Source organism: Strix uralensis, chromosome 16, assembly GCF_047716275.1.
Source record: "Strix uralensis isolate ZFMK-TIS-50842 chromosome 16, bStrUra1, whole genome shotgun sequence".
NCBI lineage: Eukaryota > Metazoa > Chordata > Aves > Strigiformes > Strigidae > Strix > Strix uralensis.
This window is the reverse complement of record NC_133987.1, coordinates 9,652,574-9,667,893: the sequence shown is the minus strand read 5'-3', so window position 1 is coordinate 9,667,893 and position 15,320 is coordinate 9,652,574. Positions and strand designations below refer to the sequence as shown.

Genomic DNA, 15,320 nt, shown 5'->3' with positions numbered 1-15,320 from the left:
TTGAGCACATAAAAAAACAATCAATAAATAAGTGAAATTGGTGTCAATGGGAATTTTGTACAAAGATGAGCAGTAGAGTATGACTCTTCATTTAGAAAGGCAAAGACACAATTTCTTTCACCCTTTCTGGATGTAGTTTAACCTCCCCCTCTTTGGAGAGGTGCATTTCCTGACCAAGAGTTATGTCTGTTTTGATTTTACTCAAGAATAATAAAAAATGTTTTCCTTTTGCTGGATTTATTGAGGCCTTTGGCATTCTAGGACAGGATTTTCATATTCAAGACTGGAACTTACAGTCTAGAGCATCCAAAGGAAATGAAGTTGTGTATCAGTGTGACATATGCATTTGTGGGAAAGTCCTTCGAAATGCAAATAGTGATTATTAGGTGAGTCAGGCAGGCTGAAGTAAATAGGAATTCTCCAGTATATAGGATCCACATACAGGATTGAAAAAACAATCCGTCATCTGATCAAAAATGCCAAGGTCTTGTGTCCTGTTGGTGTGGCTTGTCTACATGGGGTTGTCCTCAAGGTCACTTCTCCTACACAATGTCTTCTTAAAACAGATGCTAATTCAGCAACGTTGCATTGGGTTTTGTCTGTGTAAAAATCAGAGGAAAAATCTAAGTATGAAAAGAAAATATCTCCAAAAAACCTCTAAATCAATTTTTTTTTTCAATATCATCAGTCAGACAATTTAAACACAGGCTCAAGTTAAAAATGGTGTTCTGTAAATTGCGTTGGGAAGTGAATATACAGCTGTGGCCATATTAGCTGCCAAAGTGTTGCTGCATTTGGGTCTGGAGGGACACAATCCTATAGGAAGAGTGGATAAATGGGGAAGCAAGACCTTACGCTCAGACCTTTTAAATAGAACCAGAACTACAGAAATCCCCATAACTATCCAAGATCACCATTTCTTGCCTTCTGGCAGCAGCCTCACCAGCTTTTAATGAATTATCTAAGCGGGACAAACCTTTGCACTTCTCTTCCCTTTGCTATAGAGCTGCAGGAGAATTTGGGCAGGTGATTCCCAAGAGGTGGGTGAAGATGCAACGTCCCTGATGAGACTGGGAGGATGAAGCTGGGGGTGGAAGCAGCCCAAACCCAAGATATTAATCTATGTTGTGCTATCAAAATAACCCCTAGGCTCACCAGCCAGGCCCTAGCACCTGGAGGCCAACTAGAGAGGATTTGCCACTGAGCTCCATATTTAAGGTTTCCTGCATCCTTTATAGCTGCCATCCTTTTGGTTCTTCATCTTTCCTTTCCTCCCTCTGTGGAGGCTGAAGCTGTGACAGATGCATTTGTTGGCTTGATTCAGAGCCCACTGGTGCCAGCAGAAAACCTCCTCTAGACTTCAGCAGATTTTGGGATGGACTCCTGGCACTTGACTTGGATGTGGTCCCTAGGACAGCCTCCATTGTGCTGACCCACATTCAGTCCTATGCATTTCCCATCTGGGAAAGCCCTGGAAGCTCCCAGGGATGACTTATTTCAGAGGACTGGCTTCTTGAAAGCTGCTGAGGATGGCAGAGGGCTCAGATGCAGAGTTTCCCCATCCTCCGAGGGTCTCCTGGCTGCTCCCTGTGCCCAGGAACCTCTCTAGGGGTGAGGATGGAGGGAAGTAGCCCAGAATCACCCACCCTGTGGAAGAGTTGAGCTCACCAGAGACTGACAAGCCCCTGGCCAGCCCTGGCTCTCCCTGAATGAGAGGGGAGGGAAAAAAAAATCAAAACTTTAAGGTATATGAACTGTGAAATTAAATCGAAATACTCAAATAAAGAATCACATAACAACATAAGCAGAGATGTTTACCAGGGCTTGAAGTTAAATACAGATTTTTTCATAAACCCTAACACCAAATGCAGTACAGTTCTCTGGAATGTTAAATATAATTTACAAGGGAAAAAATGTGCCCTGCTGCCATAAACCGTCTTGTGCGATGTCCTTTTCCAGGGATCAGTCCAGGAGCAGAAGGAAACATGCACTGTGATACCTTGCTCAGGATTTCCCTATCCAAAGTAATCACTGCCACACTCGGTGAGCGAGCAGCCCTTTCTCAATCCGCTACGCAGCCAACAAACGGGAGCTAATTAATCTGCGTTGCAGCTCCAGCGAAGAGGCTGCCCGGAGTGGGAGCGTCGGGTCGGGCTGCTCACCGGTGTGGGGTCCCAGCTGCCCCGGTATGGGGTCCCAGGCAGGCAGGAGCACAGCCCAGCGCTTTTCATCACCCATCTGGATTTTGCAGTGCCTGCACTGAAGCTGGAGAGTTCGGTCCAGGGAAAATCACAGTCTCGCAGGACGCTTATTCCTTGACTATTGCCCTTCTCGCTCCCCTGGCGTATCTGACATTAACATCCCGAACTGACAGCACAAAGGCGGCATCTGGATAGCATAGCCTGTGGCTCTGGAGTCACGGCTGGTGGACTTGTGGTGTATCCAGATATATTCATTAAAACACTAATCAAGCAGAAGCTCATTTGTGGAATTGTCTTTGAATTTAAAAGGGAAAAAAGATGGTCGAACTACAAAGCCACTGCAGTCCAGAAGTGCTCTTCCCATAAAAGACATTCGACGGCCCAGGCCAGTTAATGCCAGACCCACTTCTGGATGGGTTTGCCTGGTCTTGTCGAAATGCCAGGGAATGACAAACTAGTCATGGTGGTAGCAAGCTGGGGATGAAGAGCTCCTCTGACATGTTGTGAGCCGCTCTCACGCATCTACACACAGAGGCAGGTCTGTGTGTATGTCTACATGTGTACACCTTCTCCTGAGGTCATACTGGCATGTGGCAATTATTGGAGGAAAAAATAGAAATATATAAAATAAAGAACACGCACACAGAGTATTTCACTGTCATCCCTCTCTCCTGTGATGGGGTGCAAGACTTTATCTCTTCCTTCTTACCATCAAAACTCCGAGGCTGTGAATTGCTCCCCAAAGTGAACCTCCTTCCCTGCCATGTGTAATCTTGATGGGACTTTTAAAATTTCTAGATGCAAGAAATAGTCCGTCTCATGTTCCCAGCGTCCACATCAGCTTTAGTAACAGTCACCATTTCCTGGGAGCAGAACCAGCACATACCAGTCTCTGTTCTCTTCATGATACAGGCAACAAAGAGGGAGGGATGATACTTGCATGGGACTCAGAACCCAGACTTGACATATTTTGTCCTGGACTAGTGGCAGTTTGGAGGTTTTGCACCTGGAGCTAGGATAGACCCTCCTCCAAGGGAGGGGAGGTAGACATGAATTGCTGGAAATGAACATTTATGCTCAAGGGAATTTTCCCCTCTAGAGACAGGTCAGTGGGTCTTGTTCCTACTGCAACTGGGGACAAAACTCCATCTTGACTCCAGGAGGGTCTGAGGTCTGTTTGGGAGCTGAGAGAGTAGAATAGGTACTCTGGCAGCTGGAGAGGATCAGTGGTGGGGTCCAGAGCTTTGGGACAACCAGACTTAACCAAGAAAACCCCAATCTCTGTAAAAAAACCCCAGAAGCCAAAACCCAAATCCCCCAAACTGAACAGGAGAGAAAGTGCTCTCAAGACTATCTCCCCACTAGCAACTTGGTTGGACAAGGAGATATATATGTGCTAAAACTAAACTAATTTTCAGCTTCTTGGAGGAAACAAAATGACTGTTGCTATCATGGTGTAGCATGAAAGCCTGGGTCACGGGGGGACGGGAGACAATCCTTTGTTCCAGGAGTCCCAGGTGCATCATGTACTGGGCAGAACTTTAGCTTACAATTTGGGATTAAAGTAAATCCTAGTATTTTTCTGCATGCCTGCCCGCTCCCTGGCTCCCAGAGACTGCTGGGTAACTGCCTATTATCCCGTGGTTCCACTTCAGTGCCCTCCCCAATAAAACTTTTCATATCCTTATAAACGAACTAGATTGCCGTGTTATAAACATTTACACTGTGCTAACAGATCATCTCCGCACATCAGAATTGGCTAAATTCCCTTTTCCAGATGAATATATTGAAGGAGATTAGAGATATGATAGCTTTTCAGATTGCTGAACCCAGAGAAATTAGTTTAGTGAGCATTTACAGAGGCTAAATTGGAACCATTAAATAGTGGATTAAATTGATGGTACTTTCATTGTCTGTCCTTCGGTACTGCTGTAAAATCAATTAGCCGTCACTATTCCATTCTCCATATAGTGAGATTGTCAGCCTGGCTAGGAGCTGCAGAGCCTCACAGCAGTAGCAAGCAGTGTGAAAATACACCTATTAGGTGATGTGGCATGAAATAACATCATAGGGCAGAATGTCCCAGTGAGATTTATCCCAGCCTTATCTCTACTTTAACAGAGAGGGGACAGACAATAGACTCTGGTGACACTCTTATCCTCCGAACATGTGCACCGGGATGCTCTCTGGACTGACAATTATTACATTGCCTCTCGACTGTCCTGAATTTTGCATCGGAAATCCCCGCTTTTCCCCCCTCTTAAACTGGCAGTGTCCCACATTAAGAGCAGAGGATTTGAGCAGAGTAGGTTTGCATCTGATTTGGGAAAAAAAAAAAGATACCAACTTTCTCCTGCTTGCTTTTGTTACAGCAGCTCTAAGTCCTGTTAGCTGGCTGATTTATTAGCACATCTCCAGCCCATTTCGGGGGCCAGCACATCTTTGCCATGGCCAAAGAAACTGAGGCACAGACATGAGTGTCCCAACACCTCCCTGAGACATCAGGCATGACACAGTCCAGAGTACTGCTGACGAGGACCATGCCAAGTACTTGCCAACCCTTTTCAGCTGCAGTTACTTGTTTTGCAATCTTTCTTACATGGGAGAAAAACCAGAAAAGGGTATATAACTTGCTCCCAGGTCATGGGGTGAGTTGGAACAGATGAGGTCTCTTCATCTCCAACCCACTGATTTCCCACCACCACTCTGCCGGGAAGAGAGAGAAACACTGGAGCACTGCTTGCACCCGCTGCATGCAACTACCTCCTAAGAGGGAAAATGGAAATATTCCCCAAATTTGTGCTATTAAACTCTTCTCTTAAAATGTGAAATTTAAAAGTAATGAAGAAAACAAGTCTCCTAAATTTAGTTTAACCTTTGACCTTGCTTCTGTCATTTTCCCTCCCAGGGGAGGTCTCAGCCCTGGTTTGAAAAGCTATCGTGCCCATTGTCAGCCGTGGGGTGAACTGGAGGAGATTTTCCATCCCCAGAGAGCTTTCCTTTCAATCTTTAAGTTTTCTATTGAACGCTGAAGTGAAAAAAAACCCCACATTTCCAATAAAACTGCATCCAGTTCCAATTTCTTGCATCGACATGGCAAAGTTTTTAAATCCCTTGTCAACGTCTTAGTTATGCTTCACGAAGGAACCATCTGGAGCTGCTGCCCTTCGTATTAAATGTTTGCTAGGCTTGTAGTATGGACACTCTGTCTTCTGTTCTCAATAATGTTTTTCTTTGCAGGGGTAAGATGGGACCCCAAGTGCTCCTCACTTAGTTTAGTGTCCTGAACTTGGAAGATGTTCAAACTTCCCCTTATCCTGAGCAGCATGTGGGGTGAAGTGGTGATTTCAGTGCAGTTGTGTTTTAAGCAGCGCTCTTCTGCCTGATCTAAGCTTTTCTCTTTTCTGGCTGAAGTGAATGGAGAGCTGTACTCCCACTGAGATCTGTAAAACACTGTGGACACTCACTGCACGTGCTTGTTCCCCAAATCTTCATCTCTTGAGTTGAAAAAGACGTCCCCTCTGTGGAGACCACACAGTGTCTATGGGCTAATGCTCTCACATGTTCTCAGCTCATGGAAGTAGGGAGAGATGTGGAGGGTGACAGGTAATGTCAACCCAACACTTTTGCCCCTGATTTGGCCATGTTTACAGAGACACCCTCCACTACTCCCCTAATCGGGTCTTGCTCTCCTCCATCTGAGGCAGCAATCAGTGCTTCGTTATCACTGGAATCTCATTGCTAATTGAGGTCTGAGAGCCTCTATTTCCTGGACATCTCATGCATGGTGAGGGCACCACCTTTCACAAATAAATCATGTCACCATCTGTTTGGGATGGCTCCCCTTTGCAGAGGGCTGGGGATCACAATAAAAATACTTGTTTCCTCAAAACCATCATTAGGGCTTTGCCCCCTCATACCACTTGGCCCTCTGCAACTACCCTGGAGTTTCCCGCACCTCCCTGTAGACAAACCCTCCACAGTGGATCTCCGTTGTCAGTCCCGGAGTGAGTTTGCTGTATCTGCGTACATGCAACAGCAATTTCCCTATCTAAATCCATTTATAGCCAGCAGCAATTTTTAATGCATGGCAGCTTCTGCTGTGCCTCCTTTTGTAATTTTTACAACTCTGTTTCTGCAGAAAACGCCTCTTCTAGAACTTTGCTTCTCCAACTTTTCAGGGGTGCCTGTCTGTAACTGCTGTAGGGACAGATTTAGTGAGTGTAGGTCAGCTTCAGAATGATGCAACACGTGCTGGTGCAAATCACAAGTTTTCATCTTTTTGTAGTCCACACTTCCCTTCCAGAGAAGGAAGAACTGATGTGACCTTGACAAAGTCATGCTGCTCAGCTGAGCCTCAGTGTCCCATCTACTGGGACTCAAACCAGCTACATCAGAGTAACCTCTCTCCTGCATGTAAACTTTCTTCTTCTCGTCTTCCTCTGAAGTTAAACCTTTGCTTCTCCTATATTTTTTATTGCATGTGACATCCTCTAAGACTCTCTGTCTTAGTTCACATTATTTCTTATCTACCTTAAAATTTCCACTCTGTGGCTTTGTCAGACCCTTTGTCCTCCCAGCCCAGCTGCATCACTGTCCTACTTCAGCCTTGCCCATGATGCTCACCCTAACATGCAAAGCAGGTGCAGCAGAGCAACAACTTTACCTTGGAAAAGTACAGTTTGGCAACATACTTTCTTAAAATTGCTCATCCTGGTGACCATAGTCCTTGATGGCTCGTTGTGGATCCCATAGCAGATTGTAGCAAGTCATACCTTCTGGCTCCTGAGTTCACCCCTTGTTGCTGATGGAGGGTGCAGCTCCTCAATCAACAGAGAGCTTCGGCAATCAGCCCTCAAGATAGATCTAACTGCTTCTGCCATTGTCCCATTTATCTTCATTTCCATTTTTGCGTTGATGGGTATCATACACCACAAAGAGCCAGCCCAGCCGTGAAATGACACCGGACTGGCAACCTCATAATTATCTGGACTCACGTATCAATTCTCTTCAATCCCTTCGTGACACTCCATTGCTTCCTCATAACTTCCTCATCTGACAGATCAGCACTGTGCACCCGAACCGCCTGAGAGCCCACGGGTAATAGCCTCAGGGACAAAGTTAGCCCTGGCAGAAGTGGGCAAAGATGCTTGTTGGCTTCAGTGGGAGTTTTGCTCACTTTGTGCCAAACCTGAATTTTGTCCAGCCTCTCTTCCATGCACACAAAATCCTCAGGTCCTTTAGCTGCTGTACGAATAAAGTCTTGGGGGGGGTACTGTAGTCTACAGGAACATCCCTGGCTCATGCAGAAACTTGGAGATGATTCTTCCTCCATGTTTACTGCGATGTAGCCTGTCTTAAAGTATTTCTGTCTCTAGGCACATTCACATTTTTCCTCCATATTTTGCACTAAGACAACATCAAAATGTCACCTGGGGCAAGATGGCGTTGGTGCTGGCACGGTGCATACCAGCTTATTGATTAAGTGGAGAAAGCCTGAGCTCCACTCTCTGCACCCACCTTCTCTGCATGAGGTCCTTAGCAGATCGTGAAAGCCATGGTAATGGAGAGGAGGGCTGTCAGCCTTGGAGAGCACAGGCCACCAACGCCCAGGCTGGAGCAGCACCTGGACCTTGGCCCAAGGCTCATCTGAGAGCTGCTGTGCATCCATGTGGTTTTCATACTGTTAATGCTCAGTGAGAAGCCAGCAACCAGTGGGTTTTATACCTGCCTGTGGTCCTCGTGGCTCTGTCTGGTCCTCACTGACTCAGACCTGGCATCAGGGGATGCTCCCCCAGGTTTGAGGTGCAGCACTGCAAGGATCCCCCCTGCTCCTGAGTTGTAAGAACCCCTGCTCACTCAGTGAGCCCCAGGGATGGTTCAGCCTGATCTTCTTCCTTTCCTTGGGATACACTTAAAACTCCTCTGGCCATTCAAAGTGATTGTACCATGGATTAGGATACGACATAAGGATGTCAGGGGAACAAGTGTGGGAAACACTGGTTTCAAGTTTCTTCCCTCACACAGCCTTGCTGTTTCTCCCAGAGCATCTCCCCTCTTTTGGGGAACAGCAGTTGCAGGATGATCCACAACCATGGGAACACTGGGATGAGCTCTGTGAGAGTGTGAGGGGACCTGCCCTGTCCTGTTCAAACTGTGATTCCCAGCAGAAAACCCTCAGCCCCAAAACCCCCTCAGACATGCTCCCTCTCCTCAGCACCCAGGCAAAATGCAACCCATGGGCAGGTACCTTCCACGAGCCGGAGGAGAAGGGATGCTGGACAGAAAGCTGGCAGCAAATCCTTGGAGAATGGGGGACTTTTATTCCTGCTGCTGCTTGCATCCTGGGAACAGGCAGGTGAGGAGTCCTCGCTGGCTTCCCCGGTGCTGGCAGAGCCACACAGGCAAGCTGGGCAGTGGGTGTTGGGCTGCCCGAGCCCCTGCTGCTCAAGGCAACTGCCTTCCTCATCCACGTCCTGGGCCCCTTCTGCCTGTCAGATAGGCACAGCGTGTGTCCCTGGCAAGGAGGGGGGAGGCTAAATCCTGCCGTTGGGGGAAGAGGGTGGCTCGTGTGAGGCTGTGCTCAGCCTGGTGCAGAGCTGCTGAAGTCAGGGAGAGACTCACCACTGGTTTTTAATTTGCTTTGGATTGTGGCCATTATCATTAGAATAATCTCAAGCAGGTGATAGGCAGGAGTAAATTAATTCTAAATAAAAGCATTCGGCGGTGGGTGCCAAGGAAAGGCAGGGGTGGACATTGGGTATTGCCTTCGTGGGTGTGTCAGAGAGGACGTTTGGTGACAGTGTGGACTTGGACTCCCCTTGGAAGGAGCATATTTCCCCTCAGATGTTACATTTGTTTCTGCTAAAGATCCCCAGATCCAAAATGCACAAGCCAGTGTTTAACAACAGATGCGGAGGGTGGTGGGAGAGGGGTTATTTATGCGATTTTATTTTTAATTCGCCTTGTCCACTGAAATCATGTGCATGAAAACAATTGAAAATAAATTATCTCCCATCTCCAGAAAGAACCTTTCACTGTTGTTCCTGGAAGCCACCCGGACACAAGAACAATTAATCCTCGACTCCAGACCCAAGTGACTCAACCAATAAAACAGCTGTCAGCTGCCGGTCCTGGGGAGGTGCTGCCTAATATCCCAGGAGAGGATAATTATTCTTATCTGATTTGGCTCTGGAATGAAATCATAAAAAGCCTCGTCCCATTCTGTAAATTCAGTTCTTCTTAGCAGGTTAAGCAGAGCCCAAATGACTAACATTTCTGTCAGCACCGACTCTGGCTAAGGGCTAATATACCATGAAGAATAACCCAATAATAAATCTTATTATAGGGAAGGAAGGGAAAAAAAAAGAGAAAGCATGCAAGAGTGTGAAACCTCAGAGATGACCTAGGAGGGTGCGAGGCAATTTCAGTGGCTGACAACAGTGGTTTCAGATTGCCATTCAGAGGGAAATTTATGAGTAATTTTATTAAAAATTCCCCAGAATATTGACCCAAACCTGAATGTTTTGGATGTTTCTCATTGTTACAAGCGATGCCTTTTGGTATGCTATGAGCAGATATTGTAAAGATATCCCCCCACCATGGAGAGAGACACTTCTCTGAAAACATGACAGTGATTTGGGAACACTGACACCCAACAAGCCTTCAGTGCTCTCTGGAATGAAAAATTCCCCTGGAGCCCAGAGGTGGAGAAAACTGATGCCGCATGCCACATTTCCCTGCCTTTGAGGTAGCAGGTAGACCCAGGTCCCTTGAGTTTTCCTGTGCCTAAGATGTGTCTAGCACACCCCATCCAAGCTTTTCAGACCCATTCCTGTGCCCTGCTGTACTGCGGGGACAGCCCTGTGCAGGGCCAGGTCTGGGTCACCCAACGTCTTGTAGTGGCAAAGAAGCTGGAGGTGGAGGCTGAGCTGGGTAGGAGCTTCAAAACCAAACATTTGGGTCTCTCCCTTGGATGAAAGCAGGCTCAGATGCTAAAGTCAATGTCTGGGAAGGATCTGCTCTTTGGAAATAGTAAGCTCTCCCTCATCGCGGCAAGATTTACTGCCTGGGTGGAAAGTGCTTTAGTGGGGGGATGGGGCACGGTGTTGAGTTTAAAGTTCAGGATGACCTTTGTTGTTGCCTTTCATACCACCAATCAAGAGGGTCCTGAAATAATGACCGTGCAACTCAAACTCATGTCCCTGTGTCTCTATTTCCACTGGTCACCCTGGCAGGCAGTTTCCCAGGCAAGCAAGTTGGATGCTGTCTGAAGCACTGTACGACGAGACCCCAGCAGGGCATGGGGACGACTGGGGAGAGAGCTCGAGGGTTGCGCAGGGGGTCTTGAGTTTGGGAAACTGCCGAGAGGTCTGGTGAGAAGGAGCTCTGCAGAAGATTGATGGCAGAGCTCTGGTGCCACCAAAGTGTTTCTCCAGCACCTGGGAAGGACGTTAAGGAAGACTGGGGATCTGGTGGCCAACACAGGCTGGAGCAGAGCCTCAGACCTCATCAAGGAAATCCCAGTCACAGCCATGCATATTGTGTGCACTTTCGCCTTTGGTTTGTTGCTCCATCCCAAGGAACCAGCATTGGGTGGACACCTGGATGACTGCAGGGACAGGGACAATGGATGGGGAGGGGGATAAGGAGATGCCCCAAGTGCTACTGGACTTGGGGCCCATCTCAGCTTCCCAGGGCTACCTGGGGTGGTTGCACCATGACATTGCCATTGCAAAGCATGCGATTCTCCCACGCTTTGCTGGAGGGGCAGCCAGATACAATTTCAAGGAGAGGCAAAACCAGGGCCGGGGGTACCAGCAGGTCAGCGATGCTGTCTCTGGGCCGAGGAGGAGGAGCGAGGAAGAGCACCAGGGTAAAACTGTGCTGGGGAGGGTGGTGCACACCCAAGGCAAGAGGGGCTGCAGCGAGGTTTCTCATGAACTGCCATGACCTGGGTGTCCCTTCAGCACAAGGTGTTTTGGCAAGGAGCAGGGCAGCTGTGCTGATGAACGGCAGGTATTTAGAGCAAGAGGGACAGAGTCCACAGCTGTCACCCAGATGCGAGGTCATCTTCCATCCCTCCTGGGCAGACACATCAGCTTTTATGGCTCTTTCCTCTTTGGAGCTGCCTATAACCATTGCACAGGGATCAAGGGCGCAGTGAAAGGCAATATAAATACCACACATCACCGCTTGCGTCCAGAGCGCCTCCGAGTCAGGCAAACCAAATCTCTAAAAAGGTGGATAAATATTTGCTGAGAAAGGCTCTTCCAGGTCTGGCTCGGGTTCAGGCTGATGGCTGCATTGTAATATAATCTGGAGAGGCAAGGCCTGAGATCTCGATTTTTTAAAAGAGAGATTTATCTGTTTATGGAAGAAATGATAGGAGTGATAGAAAGTGCTATAATCTCTCAGAAATTAAGATAAATCTAGGATGGAAACATAGTATATAAATTTCTATAAATCACATTTTTTACTACAATCTGGGTACAATTAGATAAAACTGCACTAATAAAGCTTTATACATTTCATTTTCATGCTTAAAGCCCTCTGAAATTCTGTTTCTGGAATAACTTTGTTTATGCCTCATTGTCCTTTTCAGTGATTGTATCTCCATCTGGTGGGAGTGAAGGACTGGTAAGACTGACCAGCACAGACCAGCTAAAAGCCACATGGGAACAACAGTTTCAGCTGGAGTTGAGCTTTACTGTTTACTATATGAAGATCTAAAGAGAGACAACTGGTGATACCACCCTGAGACAATAAATTAAGCCACCTCAGAGATGGAAAATAGAAAAAATTAAAAAAAAGAGTGACCACATCAGGGATCTGGTCCCTATCAGAGAGAAGCAGAGAGTGGTCCAGTAGTGCTGGTAAAATCAAAGATCCCTTGGAAACAGAAGCGTCTATGATGAGGAAGTTGCCATGGTTCAGGAACAGGCTCAGGTGGCCGAAAGGCGACTGTGGGTTGCTCTGGTCCAATGGACGGAGAGGGTGGCAAAGGATGGGAAAGGCTCAGTGAGCCCTGAAGAGATTGGAAGGGCCCGTCTGGATGTGCAGTTCAAGACAAAGAAATGAGGCCAGGGAAAGTGATGATCCAGTAGTCGCATGGGTAGCAGGACAGCAAAAATTGCCTCCACTGCGAGTTACAATGCAAGGCAAATACCTTTTTCAGCTGAATACCTAACTTGATGATCATGTGTAGCTGGTGTTTGGAATGATATTCCAACTTCTCCTTTCTGCAAAGGCAGACATTTGCATGTACATTGATTAAATTTACCCATGAGAGATCTTGGTCCTGTGTAGCTTTGAAAGTGTTCAGACCTGATTACCTTATTAAGTCCAATGCTCATTTTTAAGCCACTATCTGTAGAAGACATCATGCTCCAAATTGTACCTGGCTTAGCTTTTATCTCAGATGCCTGCTTACCATAAAAGCCTGGAAAGGCAGTACAGCAACTTCTTCCAATAAAAAAATTAAAAGCTGAGATTTCTCTGGCCAAGGGAAGCAATCAGTCAGTGATATTGAAAGATCCGTCATCAAAGTATAAGGCAAGGAATGAATAGACTTCTAAATCAGTCAAACATTTTAAACATCCCTTTTGTAATTGACAATTTTGTAATATTTATTCACAACAGATCTGATTGCTGGATTCCCACTGGCTCCCCTCAGGAGGGTTTGCGTGAAATCAGTTTGAAATGGTGTGTCAATTTTTTTCTGAAGTCACCATCTGGCTGATAGACTTGAGTCTGTTCTAATACACTGACCCAGTGAATCGCTGCTAAACAATTCCCAAGGGTCTCCACTCCTCTCGCAGGCAATCCGGGAGAACGCTGCCGGGAGAGAGCGGGTGAGACAGGCATATTTTAATGCGTTATGTTGAAGGATTGTAAAAGAATTTGATTTATGTAAAGAAACAGAAATCTTGGGAGGGTCTCATTCACTCTTGTGCCCTCGTGCTGGTTTCAAATGTGAGGGGAGGTTCAGGACCAGCATCAGTGATTTGAAACTACCTGAAATTGTGCTGGGGGGAAAAAACCCCAACAAATAAAAACACACAGAAAGCCCCCTTCCCTGATCAACATCATCAAGGAACAGAAACGTTTGATAGCAGCAACCCCCACAGCCCAGCTGGCAAAAATAAATATTGGATCAAATACATCGCACATCTATTTCAAATATGTGACAGTATATAGATGACACTGGAGTCCTGCAAAATCAGCCCCATTCCGTATCACCAGAAATCCCTGGGATGAAATATGGTCAAACTGCCCGTGCTTAAAAATAGATTGGTTTAACTTACAGTGTGAAATGAGGCCTCAGCATACGTGTTTTGTATGTTCTCCTACATACCACCAATGAGTTCATATGGCACATGTTGATAATTAAATGCTTCCTCTCATCATCCCTCTGCAAACTATTGCTGCCACCTTTGTGAATTATATTTTCTACCGTGCAAAACACTCTTTGTCATTGTGTTCCCCAGCCCCAGAGCATGTGCCGTCACAGATGCAACATTGCATATGTACCTATACACGTGTGTTTGTGTACATATCCACATATACACATAAGCTTGGCATAATTCTAGGATGACTAATTTTTTTTGACAGGCGAGTAAATCATCATTATAGCATTTGTTTTTTTCCATTACCATCAATCACTATTGTATGTGTGATCAAGTAGAATTTGTCTTTCGCTGCTTAAAATTTTCCTGATTGTTTTTCAAGGCTAAATATCATCTCTAGATAAATAACACTTGCTGTAATAATGTGCATGCTAAAGAGCTGATCCAAACCCCACTGAAATCACGTGAAGGGTATTGGCTCAATGGACATTGATTTAAGTCCTAAAGGATCATTTGTTTCTCAATAGAACCCCAGTAAGAGACTGAACGTGGAGAATGTTTTATAGGGTTTGATTAATTCCTTCTTCTACCAATGGAGTAAGGCTATAGCACGTAACTACTGATCAAGGCAGAAGAATAAGTGGATATCTAAAGCCTGTGAAAATATCCAGAATATCACAAGCTGGTGAAACATGTAGAAGAGTTTTCTCGTATCTAATAAATTTTTAAATTAATTTGCTTCTGGGGTCCATTCTGCAGGTCTGTCTGATGGGAACTTATAGAAAAGAAGTGTTTGGGAAGATGGGCAAGAAACAGTAGGAGCAAAGGTTAAATGGAGACCAGGAGAAAACTGAAGTGCTCATCCACACCCATAGACCAAGGAACCAAGAATAGGGAAACAAGTGTAAACTGGGTCGGGACACATCCAGGATATCTTGTCTTTTGCCATGTTTGAAGGACCTTTCCTGGGGGCATCCTGGGATGCTCTCAGACATCTTGGTATCTCTACACCCAGCACCCATCAGGGGCTTCTATCATCAGAGGGCATAAAGCTCCCCCTAAAATACATCAAAAAAACATGCAGGGAATCAGAGCTTGCCAGGAGTGGATGGAGAGTGCTCTCTGCAAGCATTGTAATTAACAGTAAGAGTAATTAAACTTTTAACACTGGCTAAGCTCAATATCTAAGATCCTGGGGTTAATGTAGCAGTTTTCAAAAGGACAGGAAAATAAAGTAGTAATAAAATAAAATGAATGTTGCAAGGACTCTGAGGCATGCTCATCCTCTGCACAATCCAGTGACGAACTTGTCCTGGGTTTTTTTGGTTGCAGGAAGCCCTCAGTGCTCCCTGCCTTCTGGTTAATTATTTTGTTACCATTGAGCTGTGCAAGTTTGGTCACTGTGTGGATCACAGACCACCAACAACTTGGAGGACAGGAAGACAAGCTCTGAAGCAGCTGCAGAAAAGTGTTTGAATCCCACTTTCTCTCCCCATTTCTGGGCTTGCAAATCAGGGAGAAACAGATGGGAGGGAAATAAAATTGACAGATGAACATTCAAAGTTTATCCTCATTTTTAGTGGGTCGTAGTAGAGACCATTGTGGCAATGCTGTGCAAGATGTTCTTGGGAATTTTTTTCTCCTTCTTCCAAGAAAGTTTGGTGGTTCTTGGGTTATAAAAAGGGATGAGAACAGAAGTAAAAATGTCCTGTGAGTCTTGGGCAGGTTTGGGGGTGATTGACCCTTGCCAAGCTTGTGAGACTGATATGGA

The 15,320-nt window shown here is 46.0% G+C and overlaps 1 long non-coding RNA gene across 3 annotated transcripts in view; it reads right to left on the bottom strand.

Annotated features, from left to right (window-relative positions):
• Positions 1–511: 511 nt before the first annotated feature.
• The window catches only part of LOC141950761 (uncharacterized), a 93,506-nt gene continuing 78,697 nt past the window's right edge, over positions 512–15,320 (bottom strand). For all 3 annotated transcript variants that reach the window (XR_012631150.1, XR_012631151.1, XR_012631152.1), the window contains exon 6: positions 512–599. This is a non-coding gene — a long non-coding RNA (uncharacterized LOC141950761). The remainder of the gene's footprint in view (positions 600–15,320) is intronic.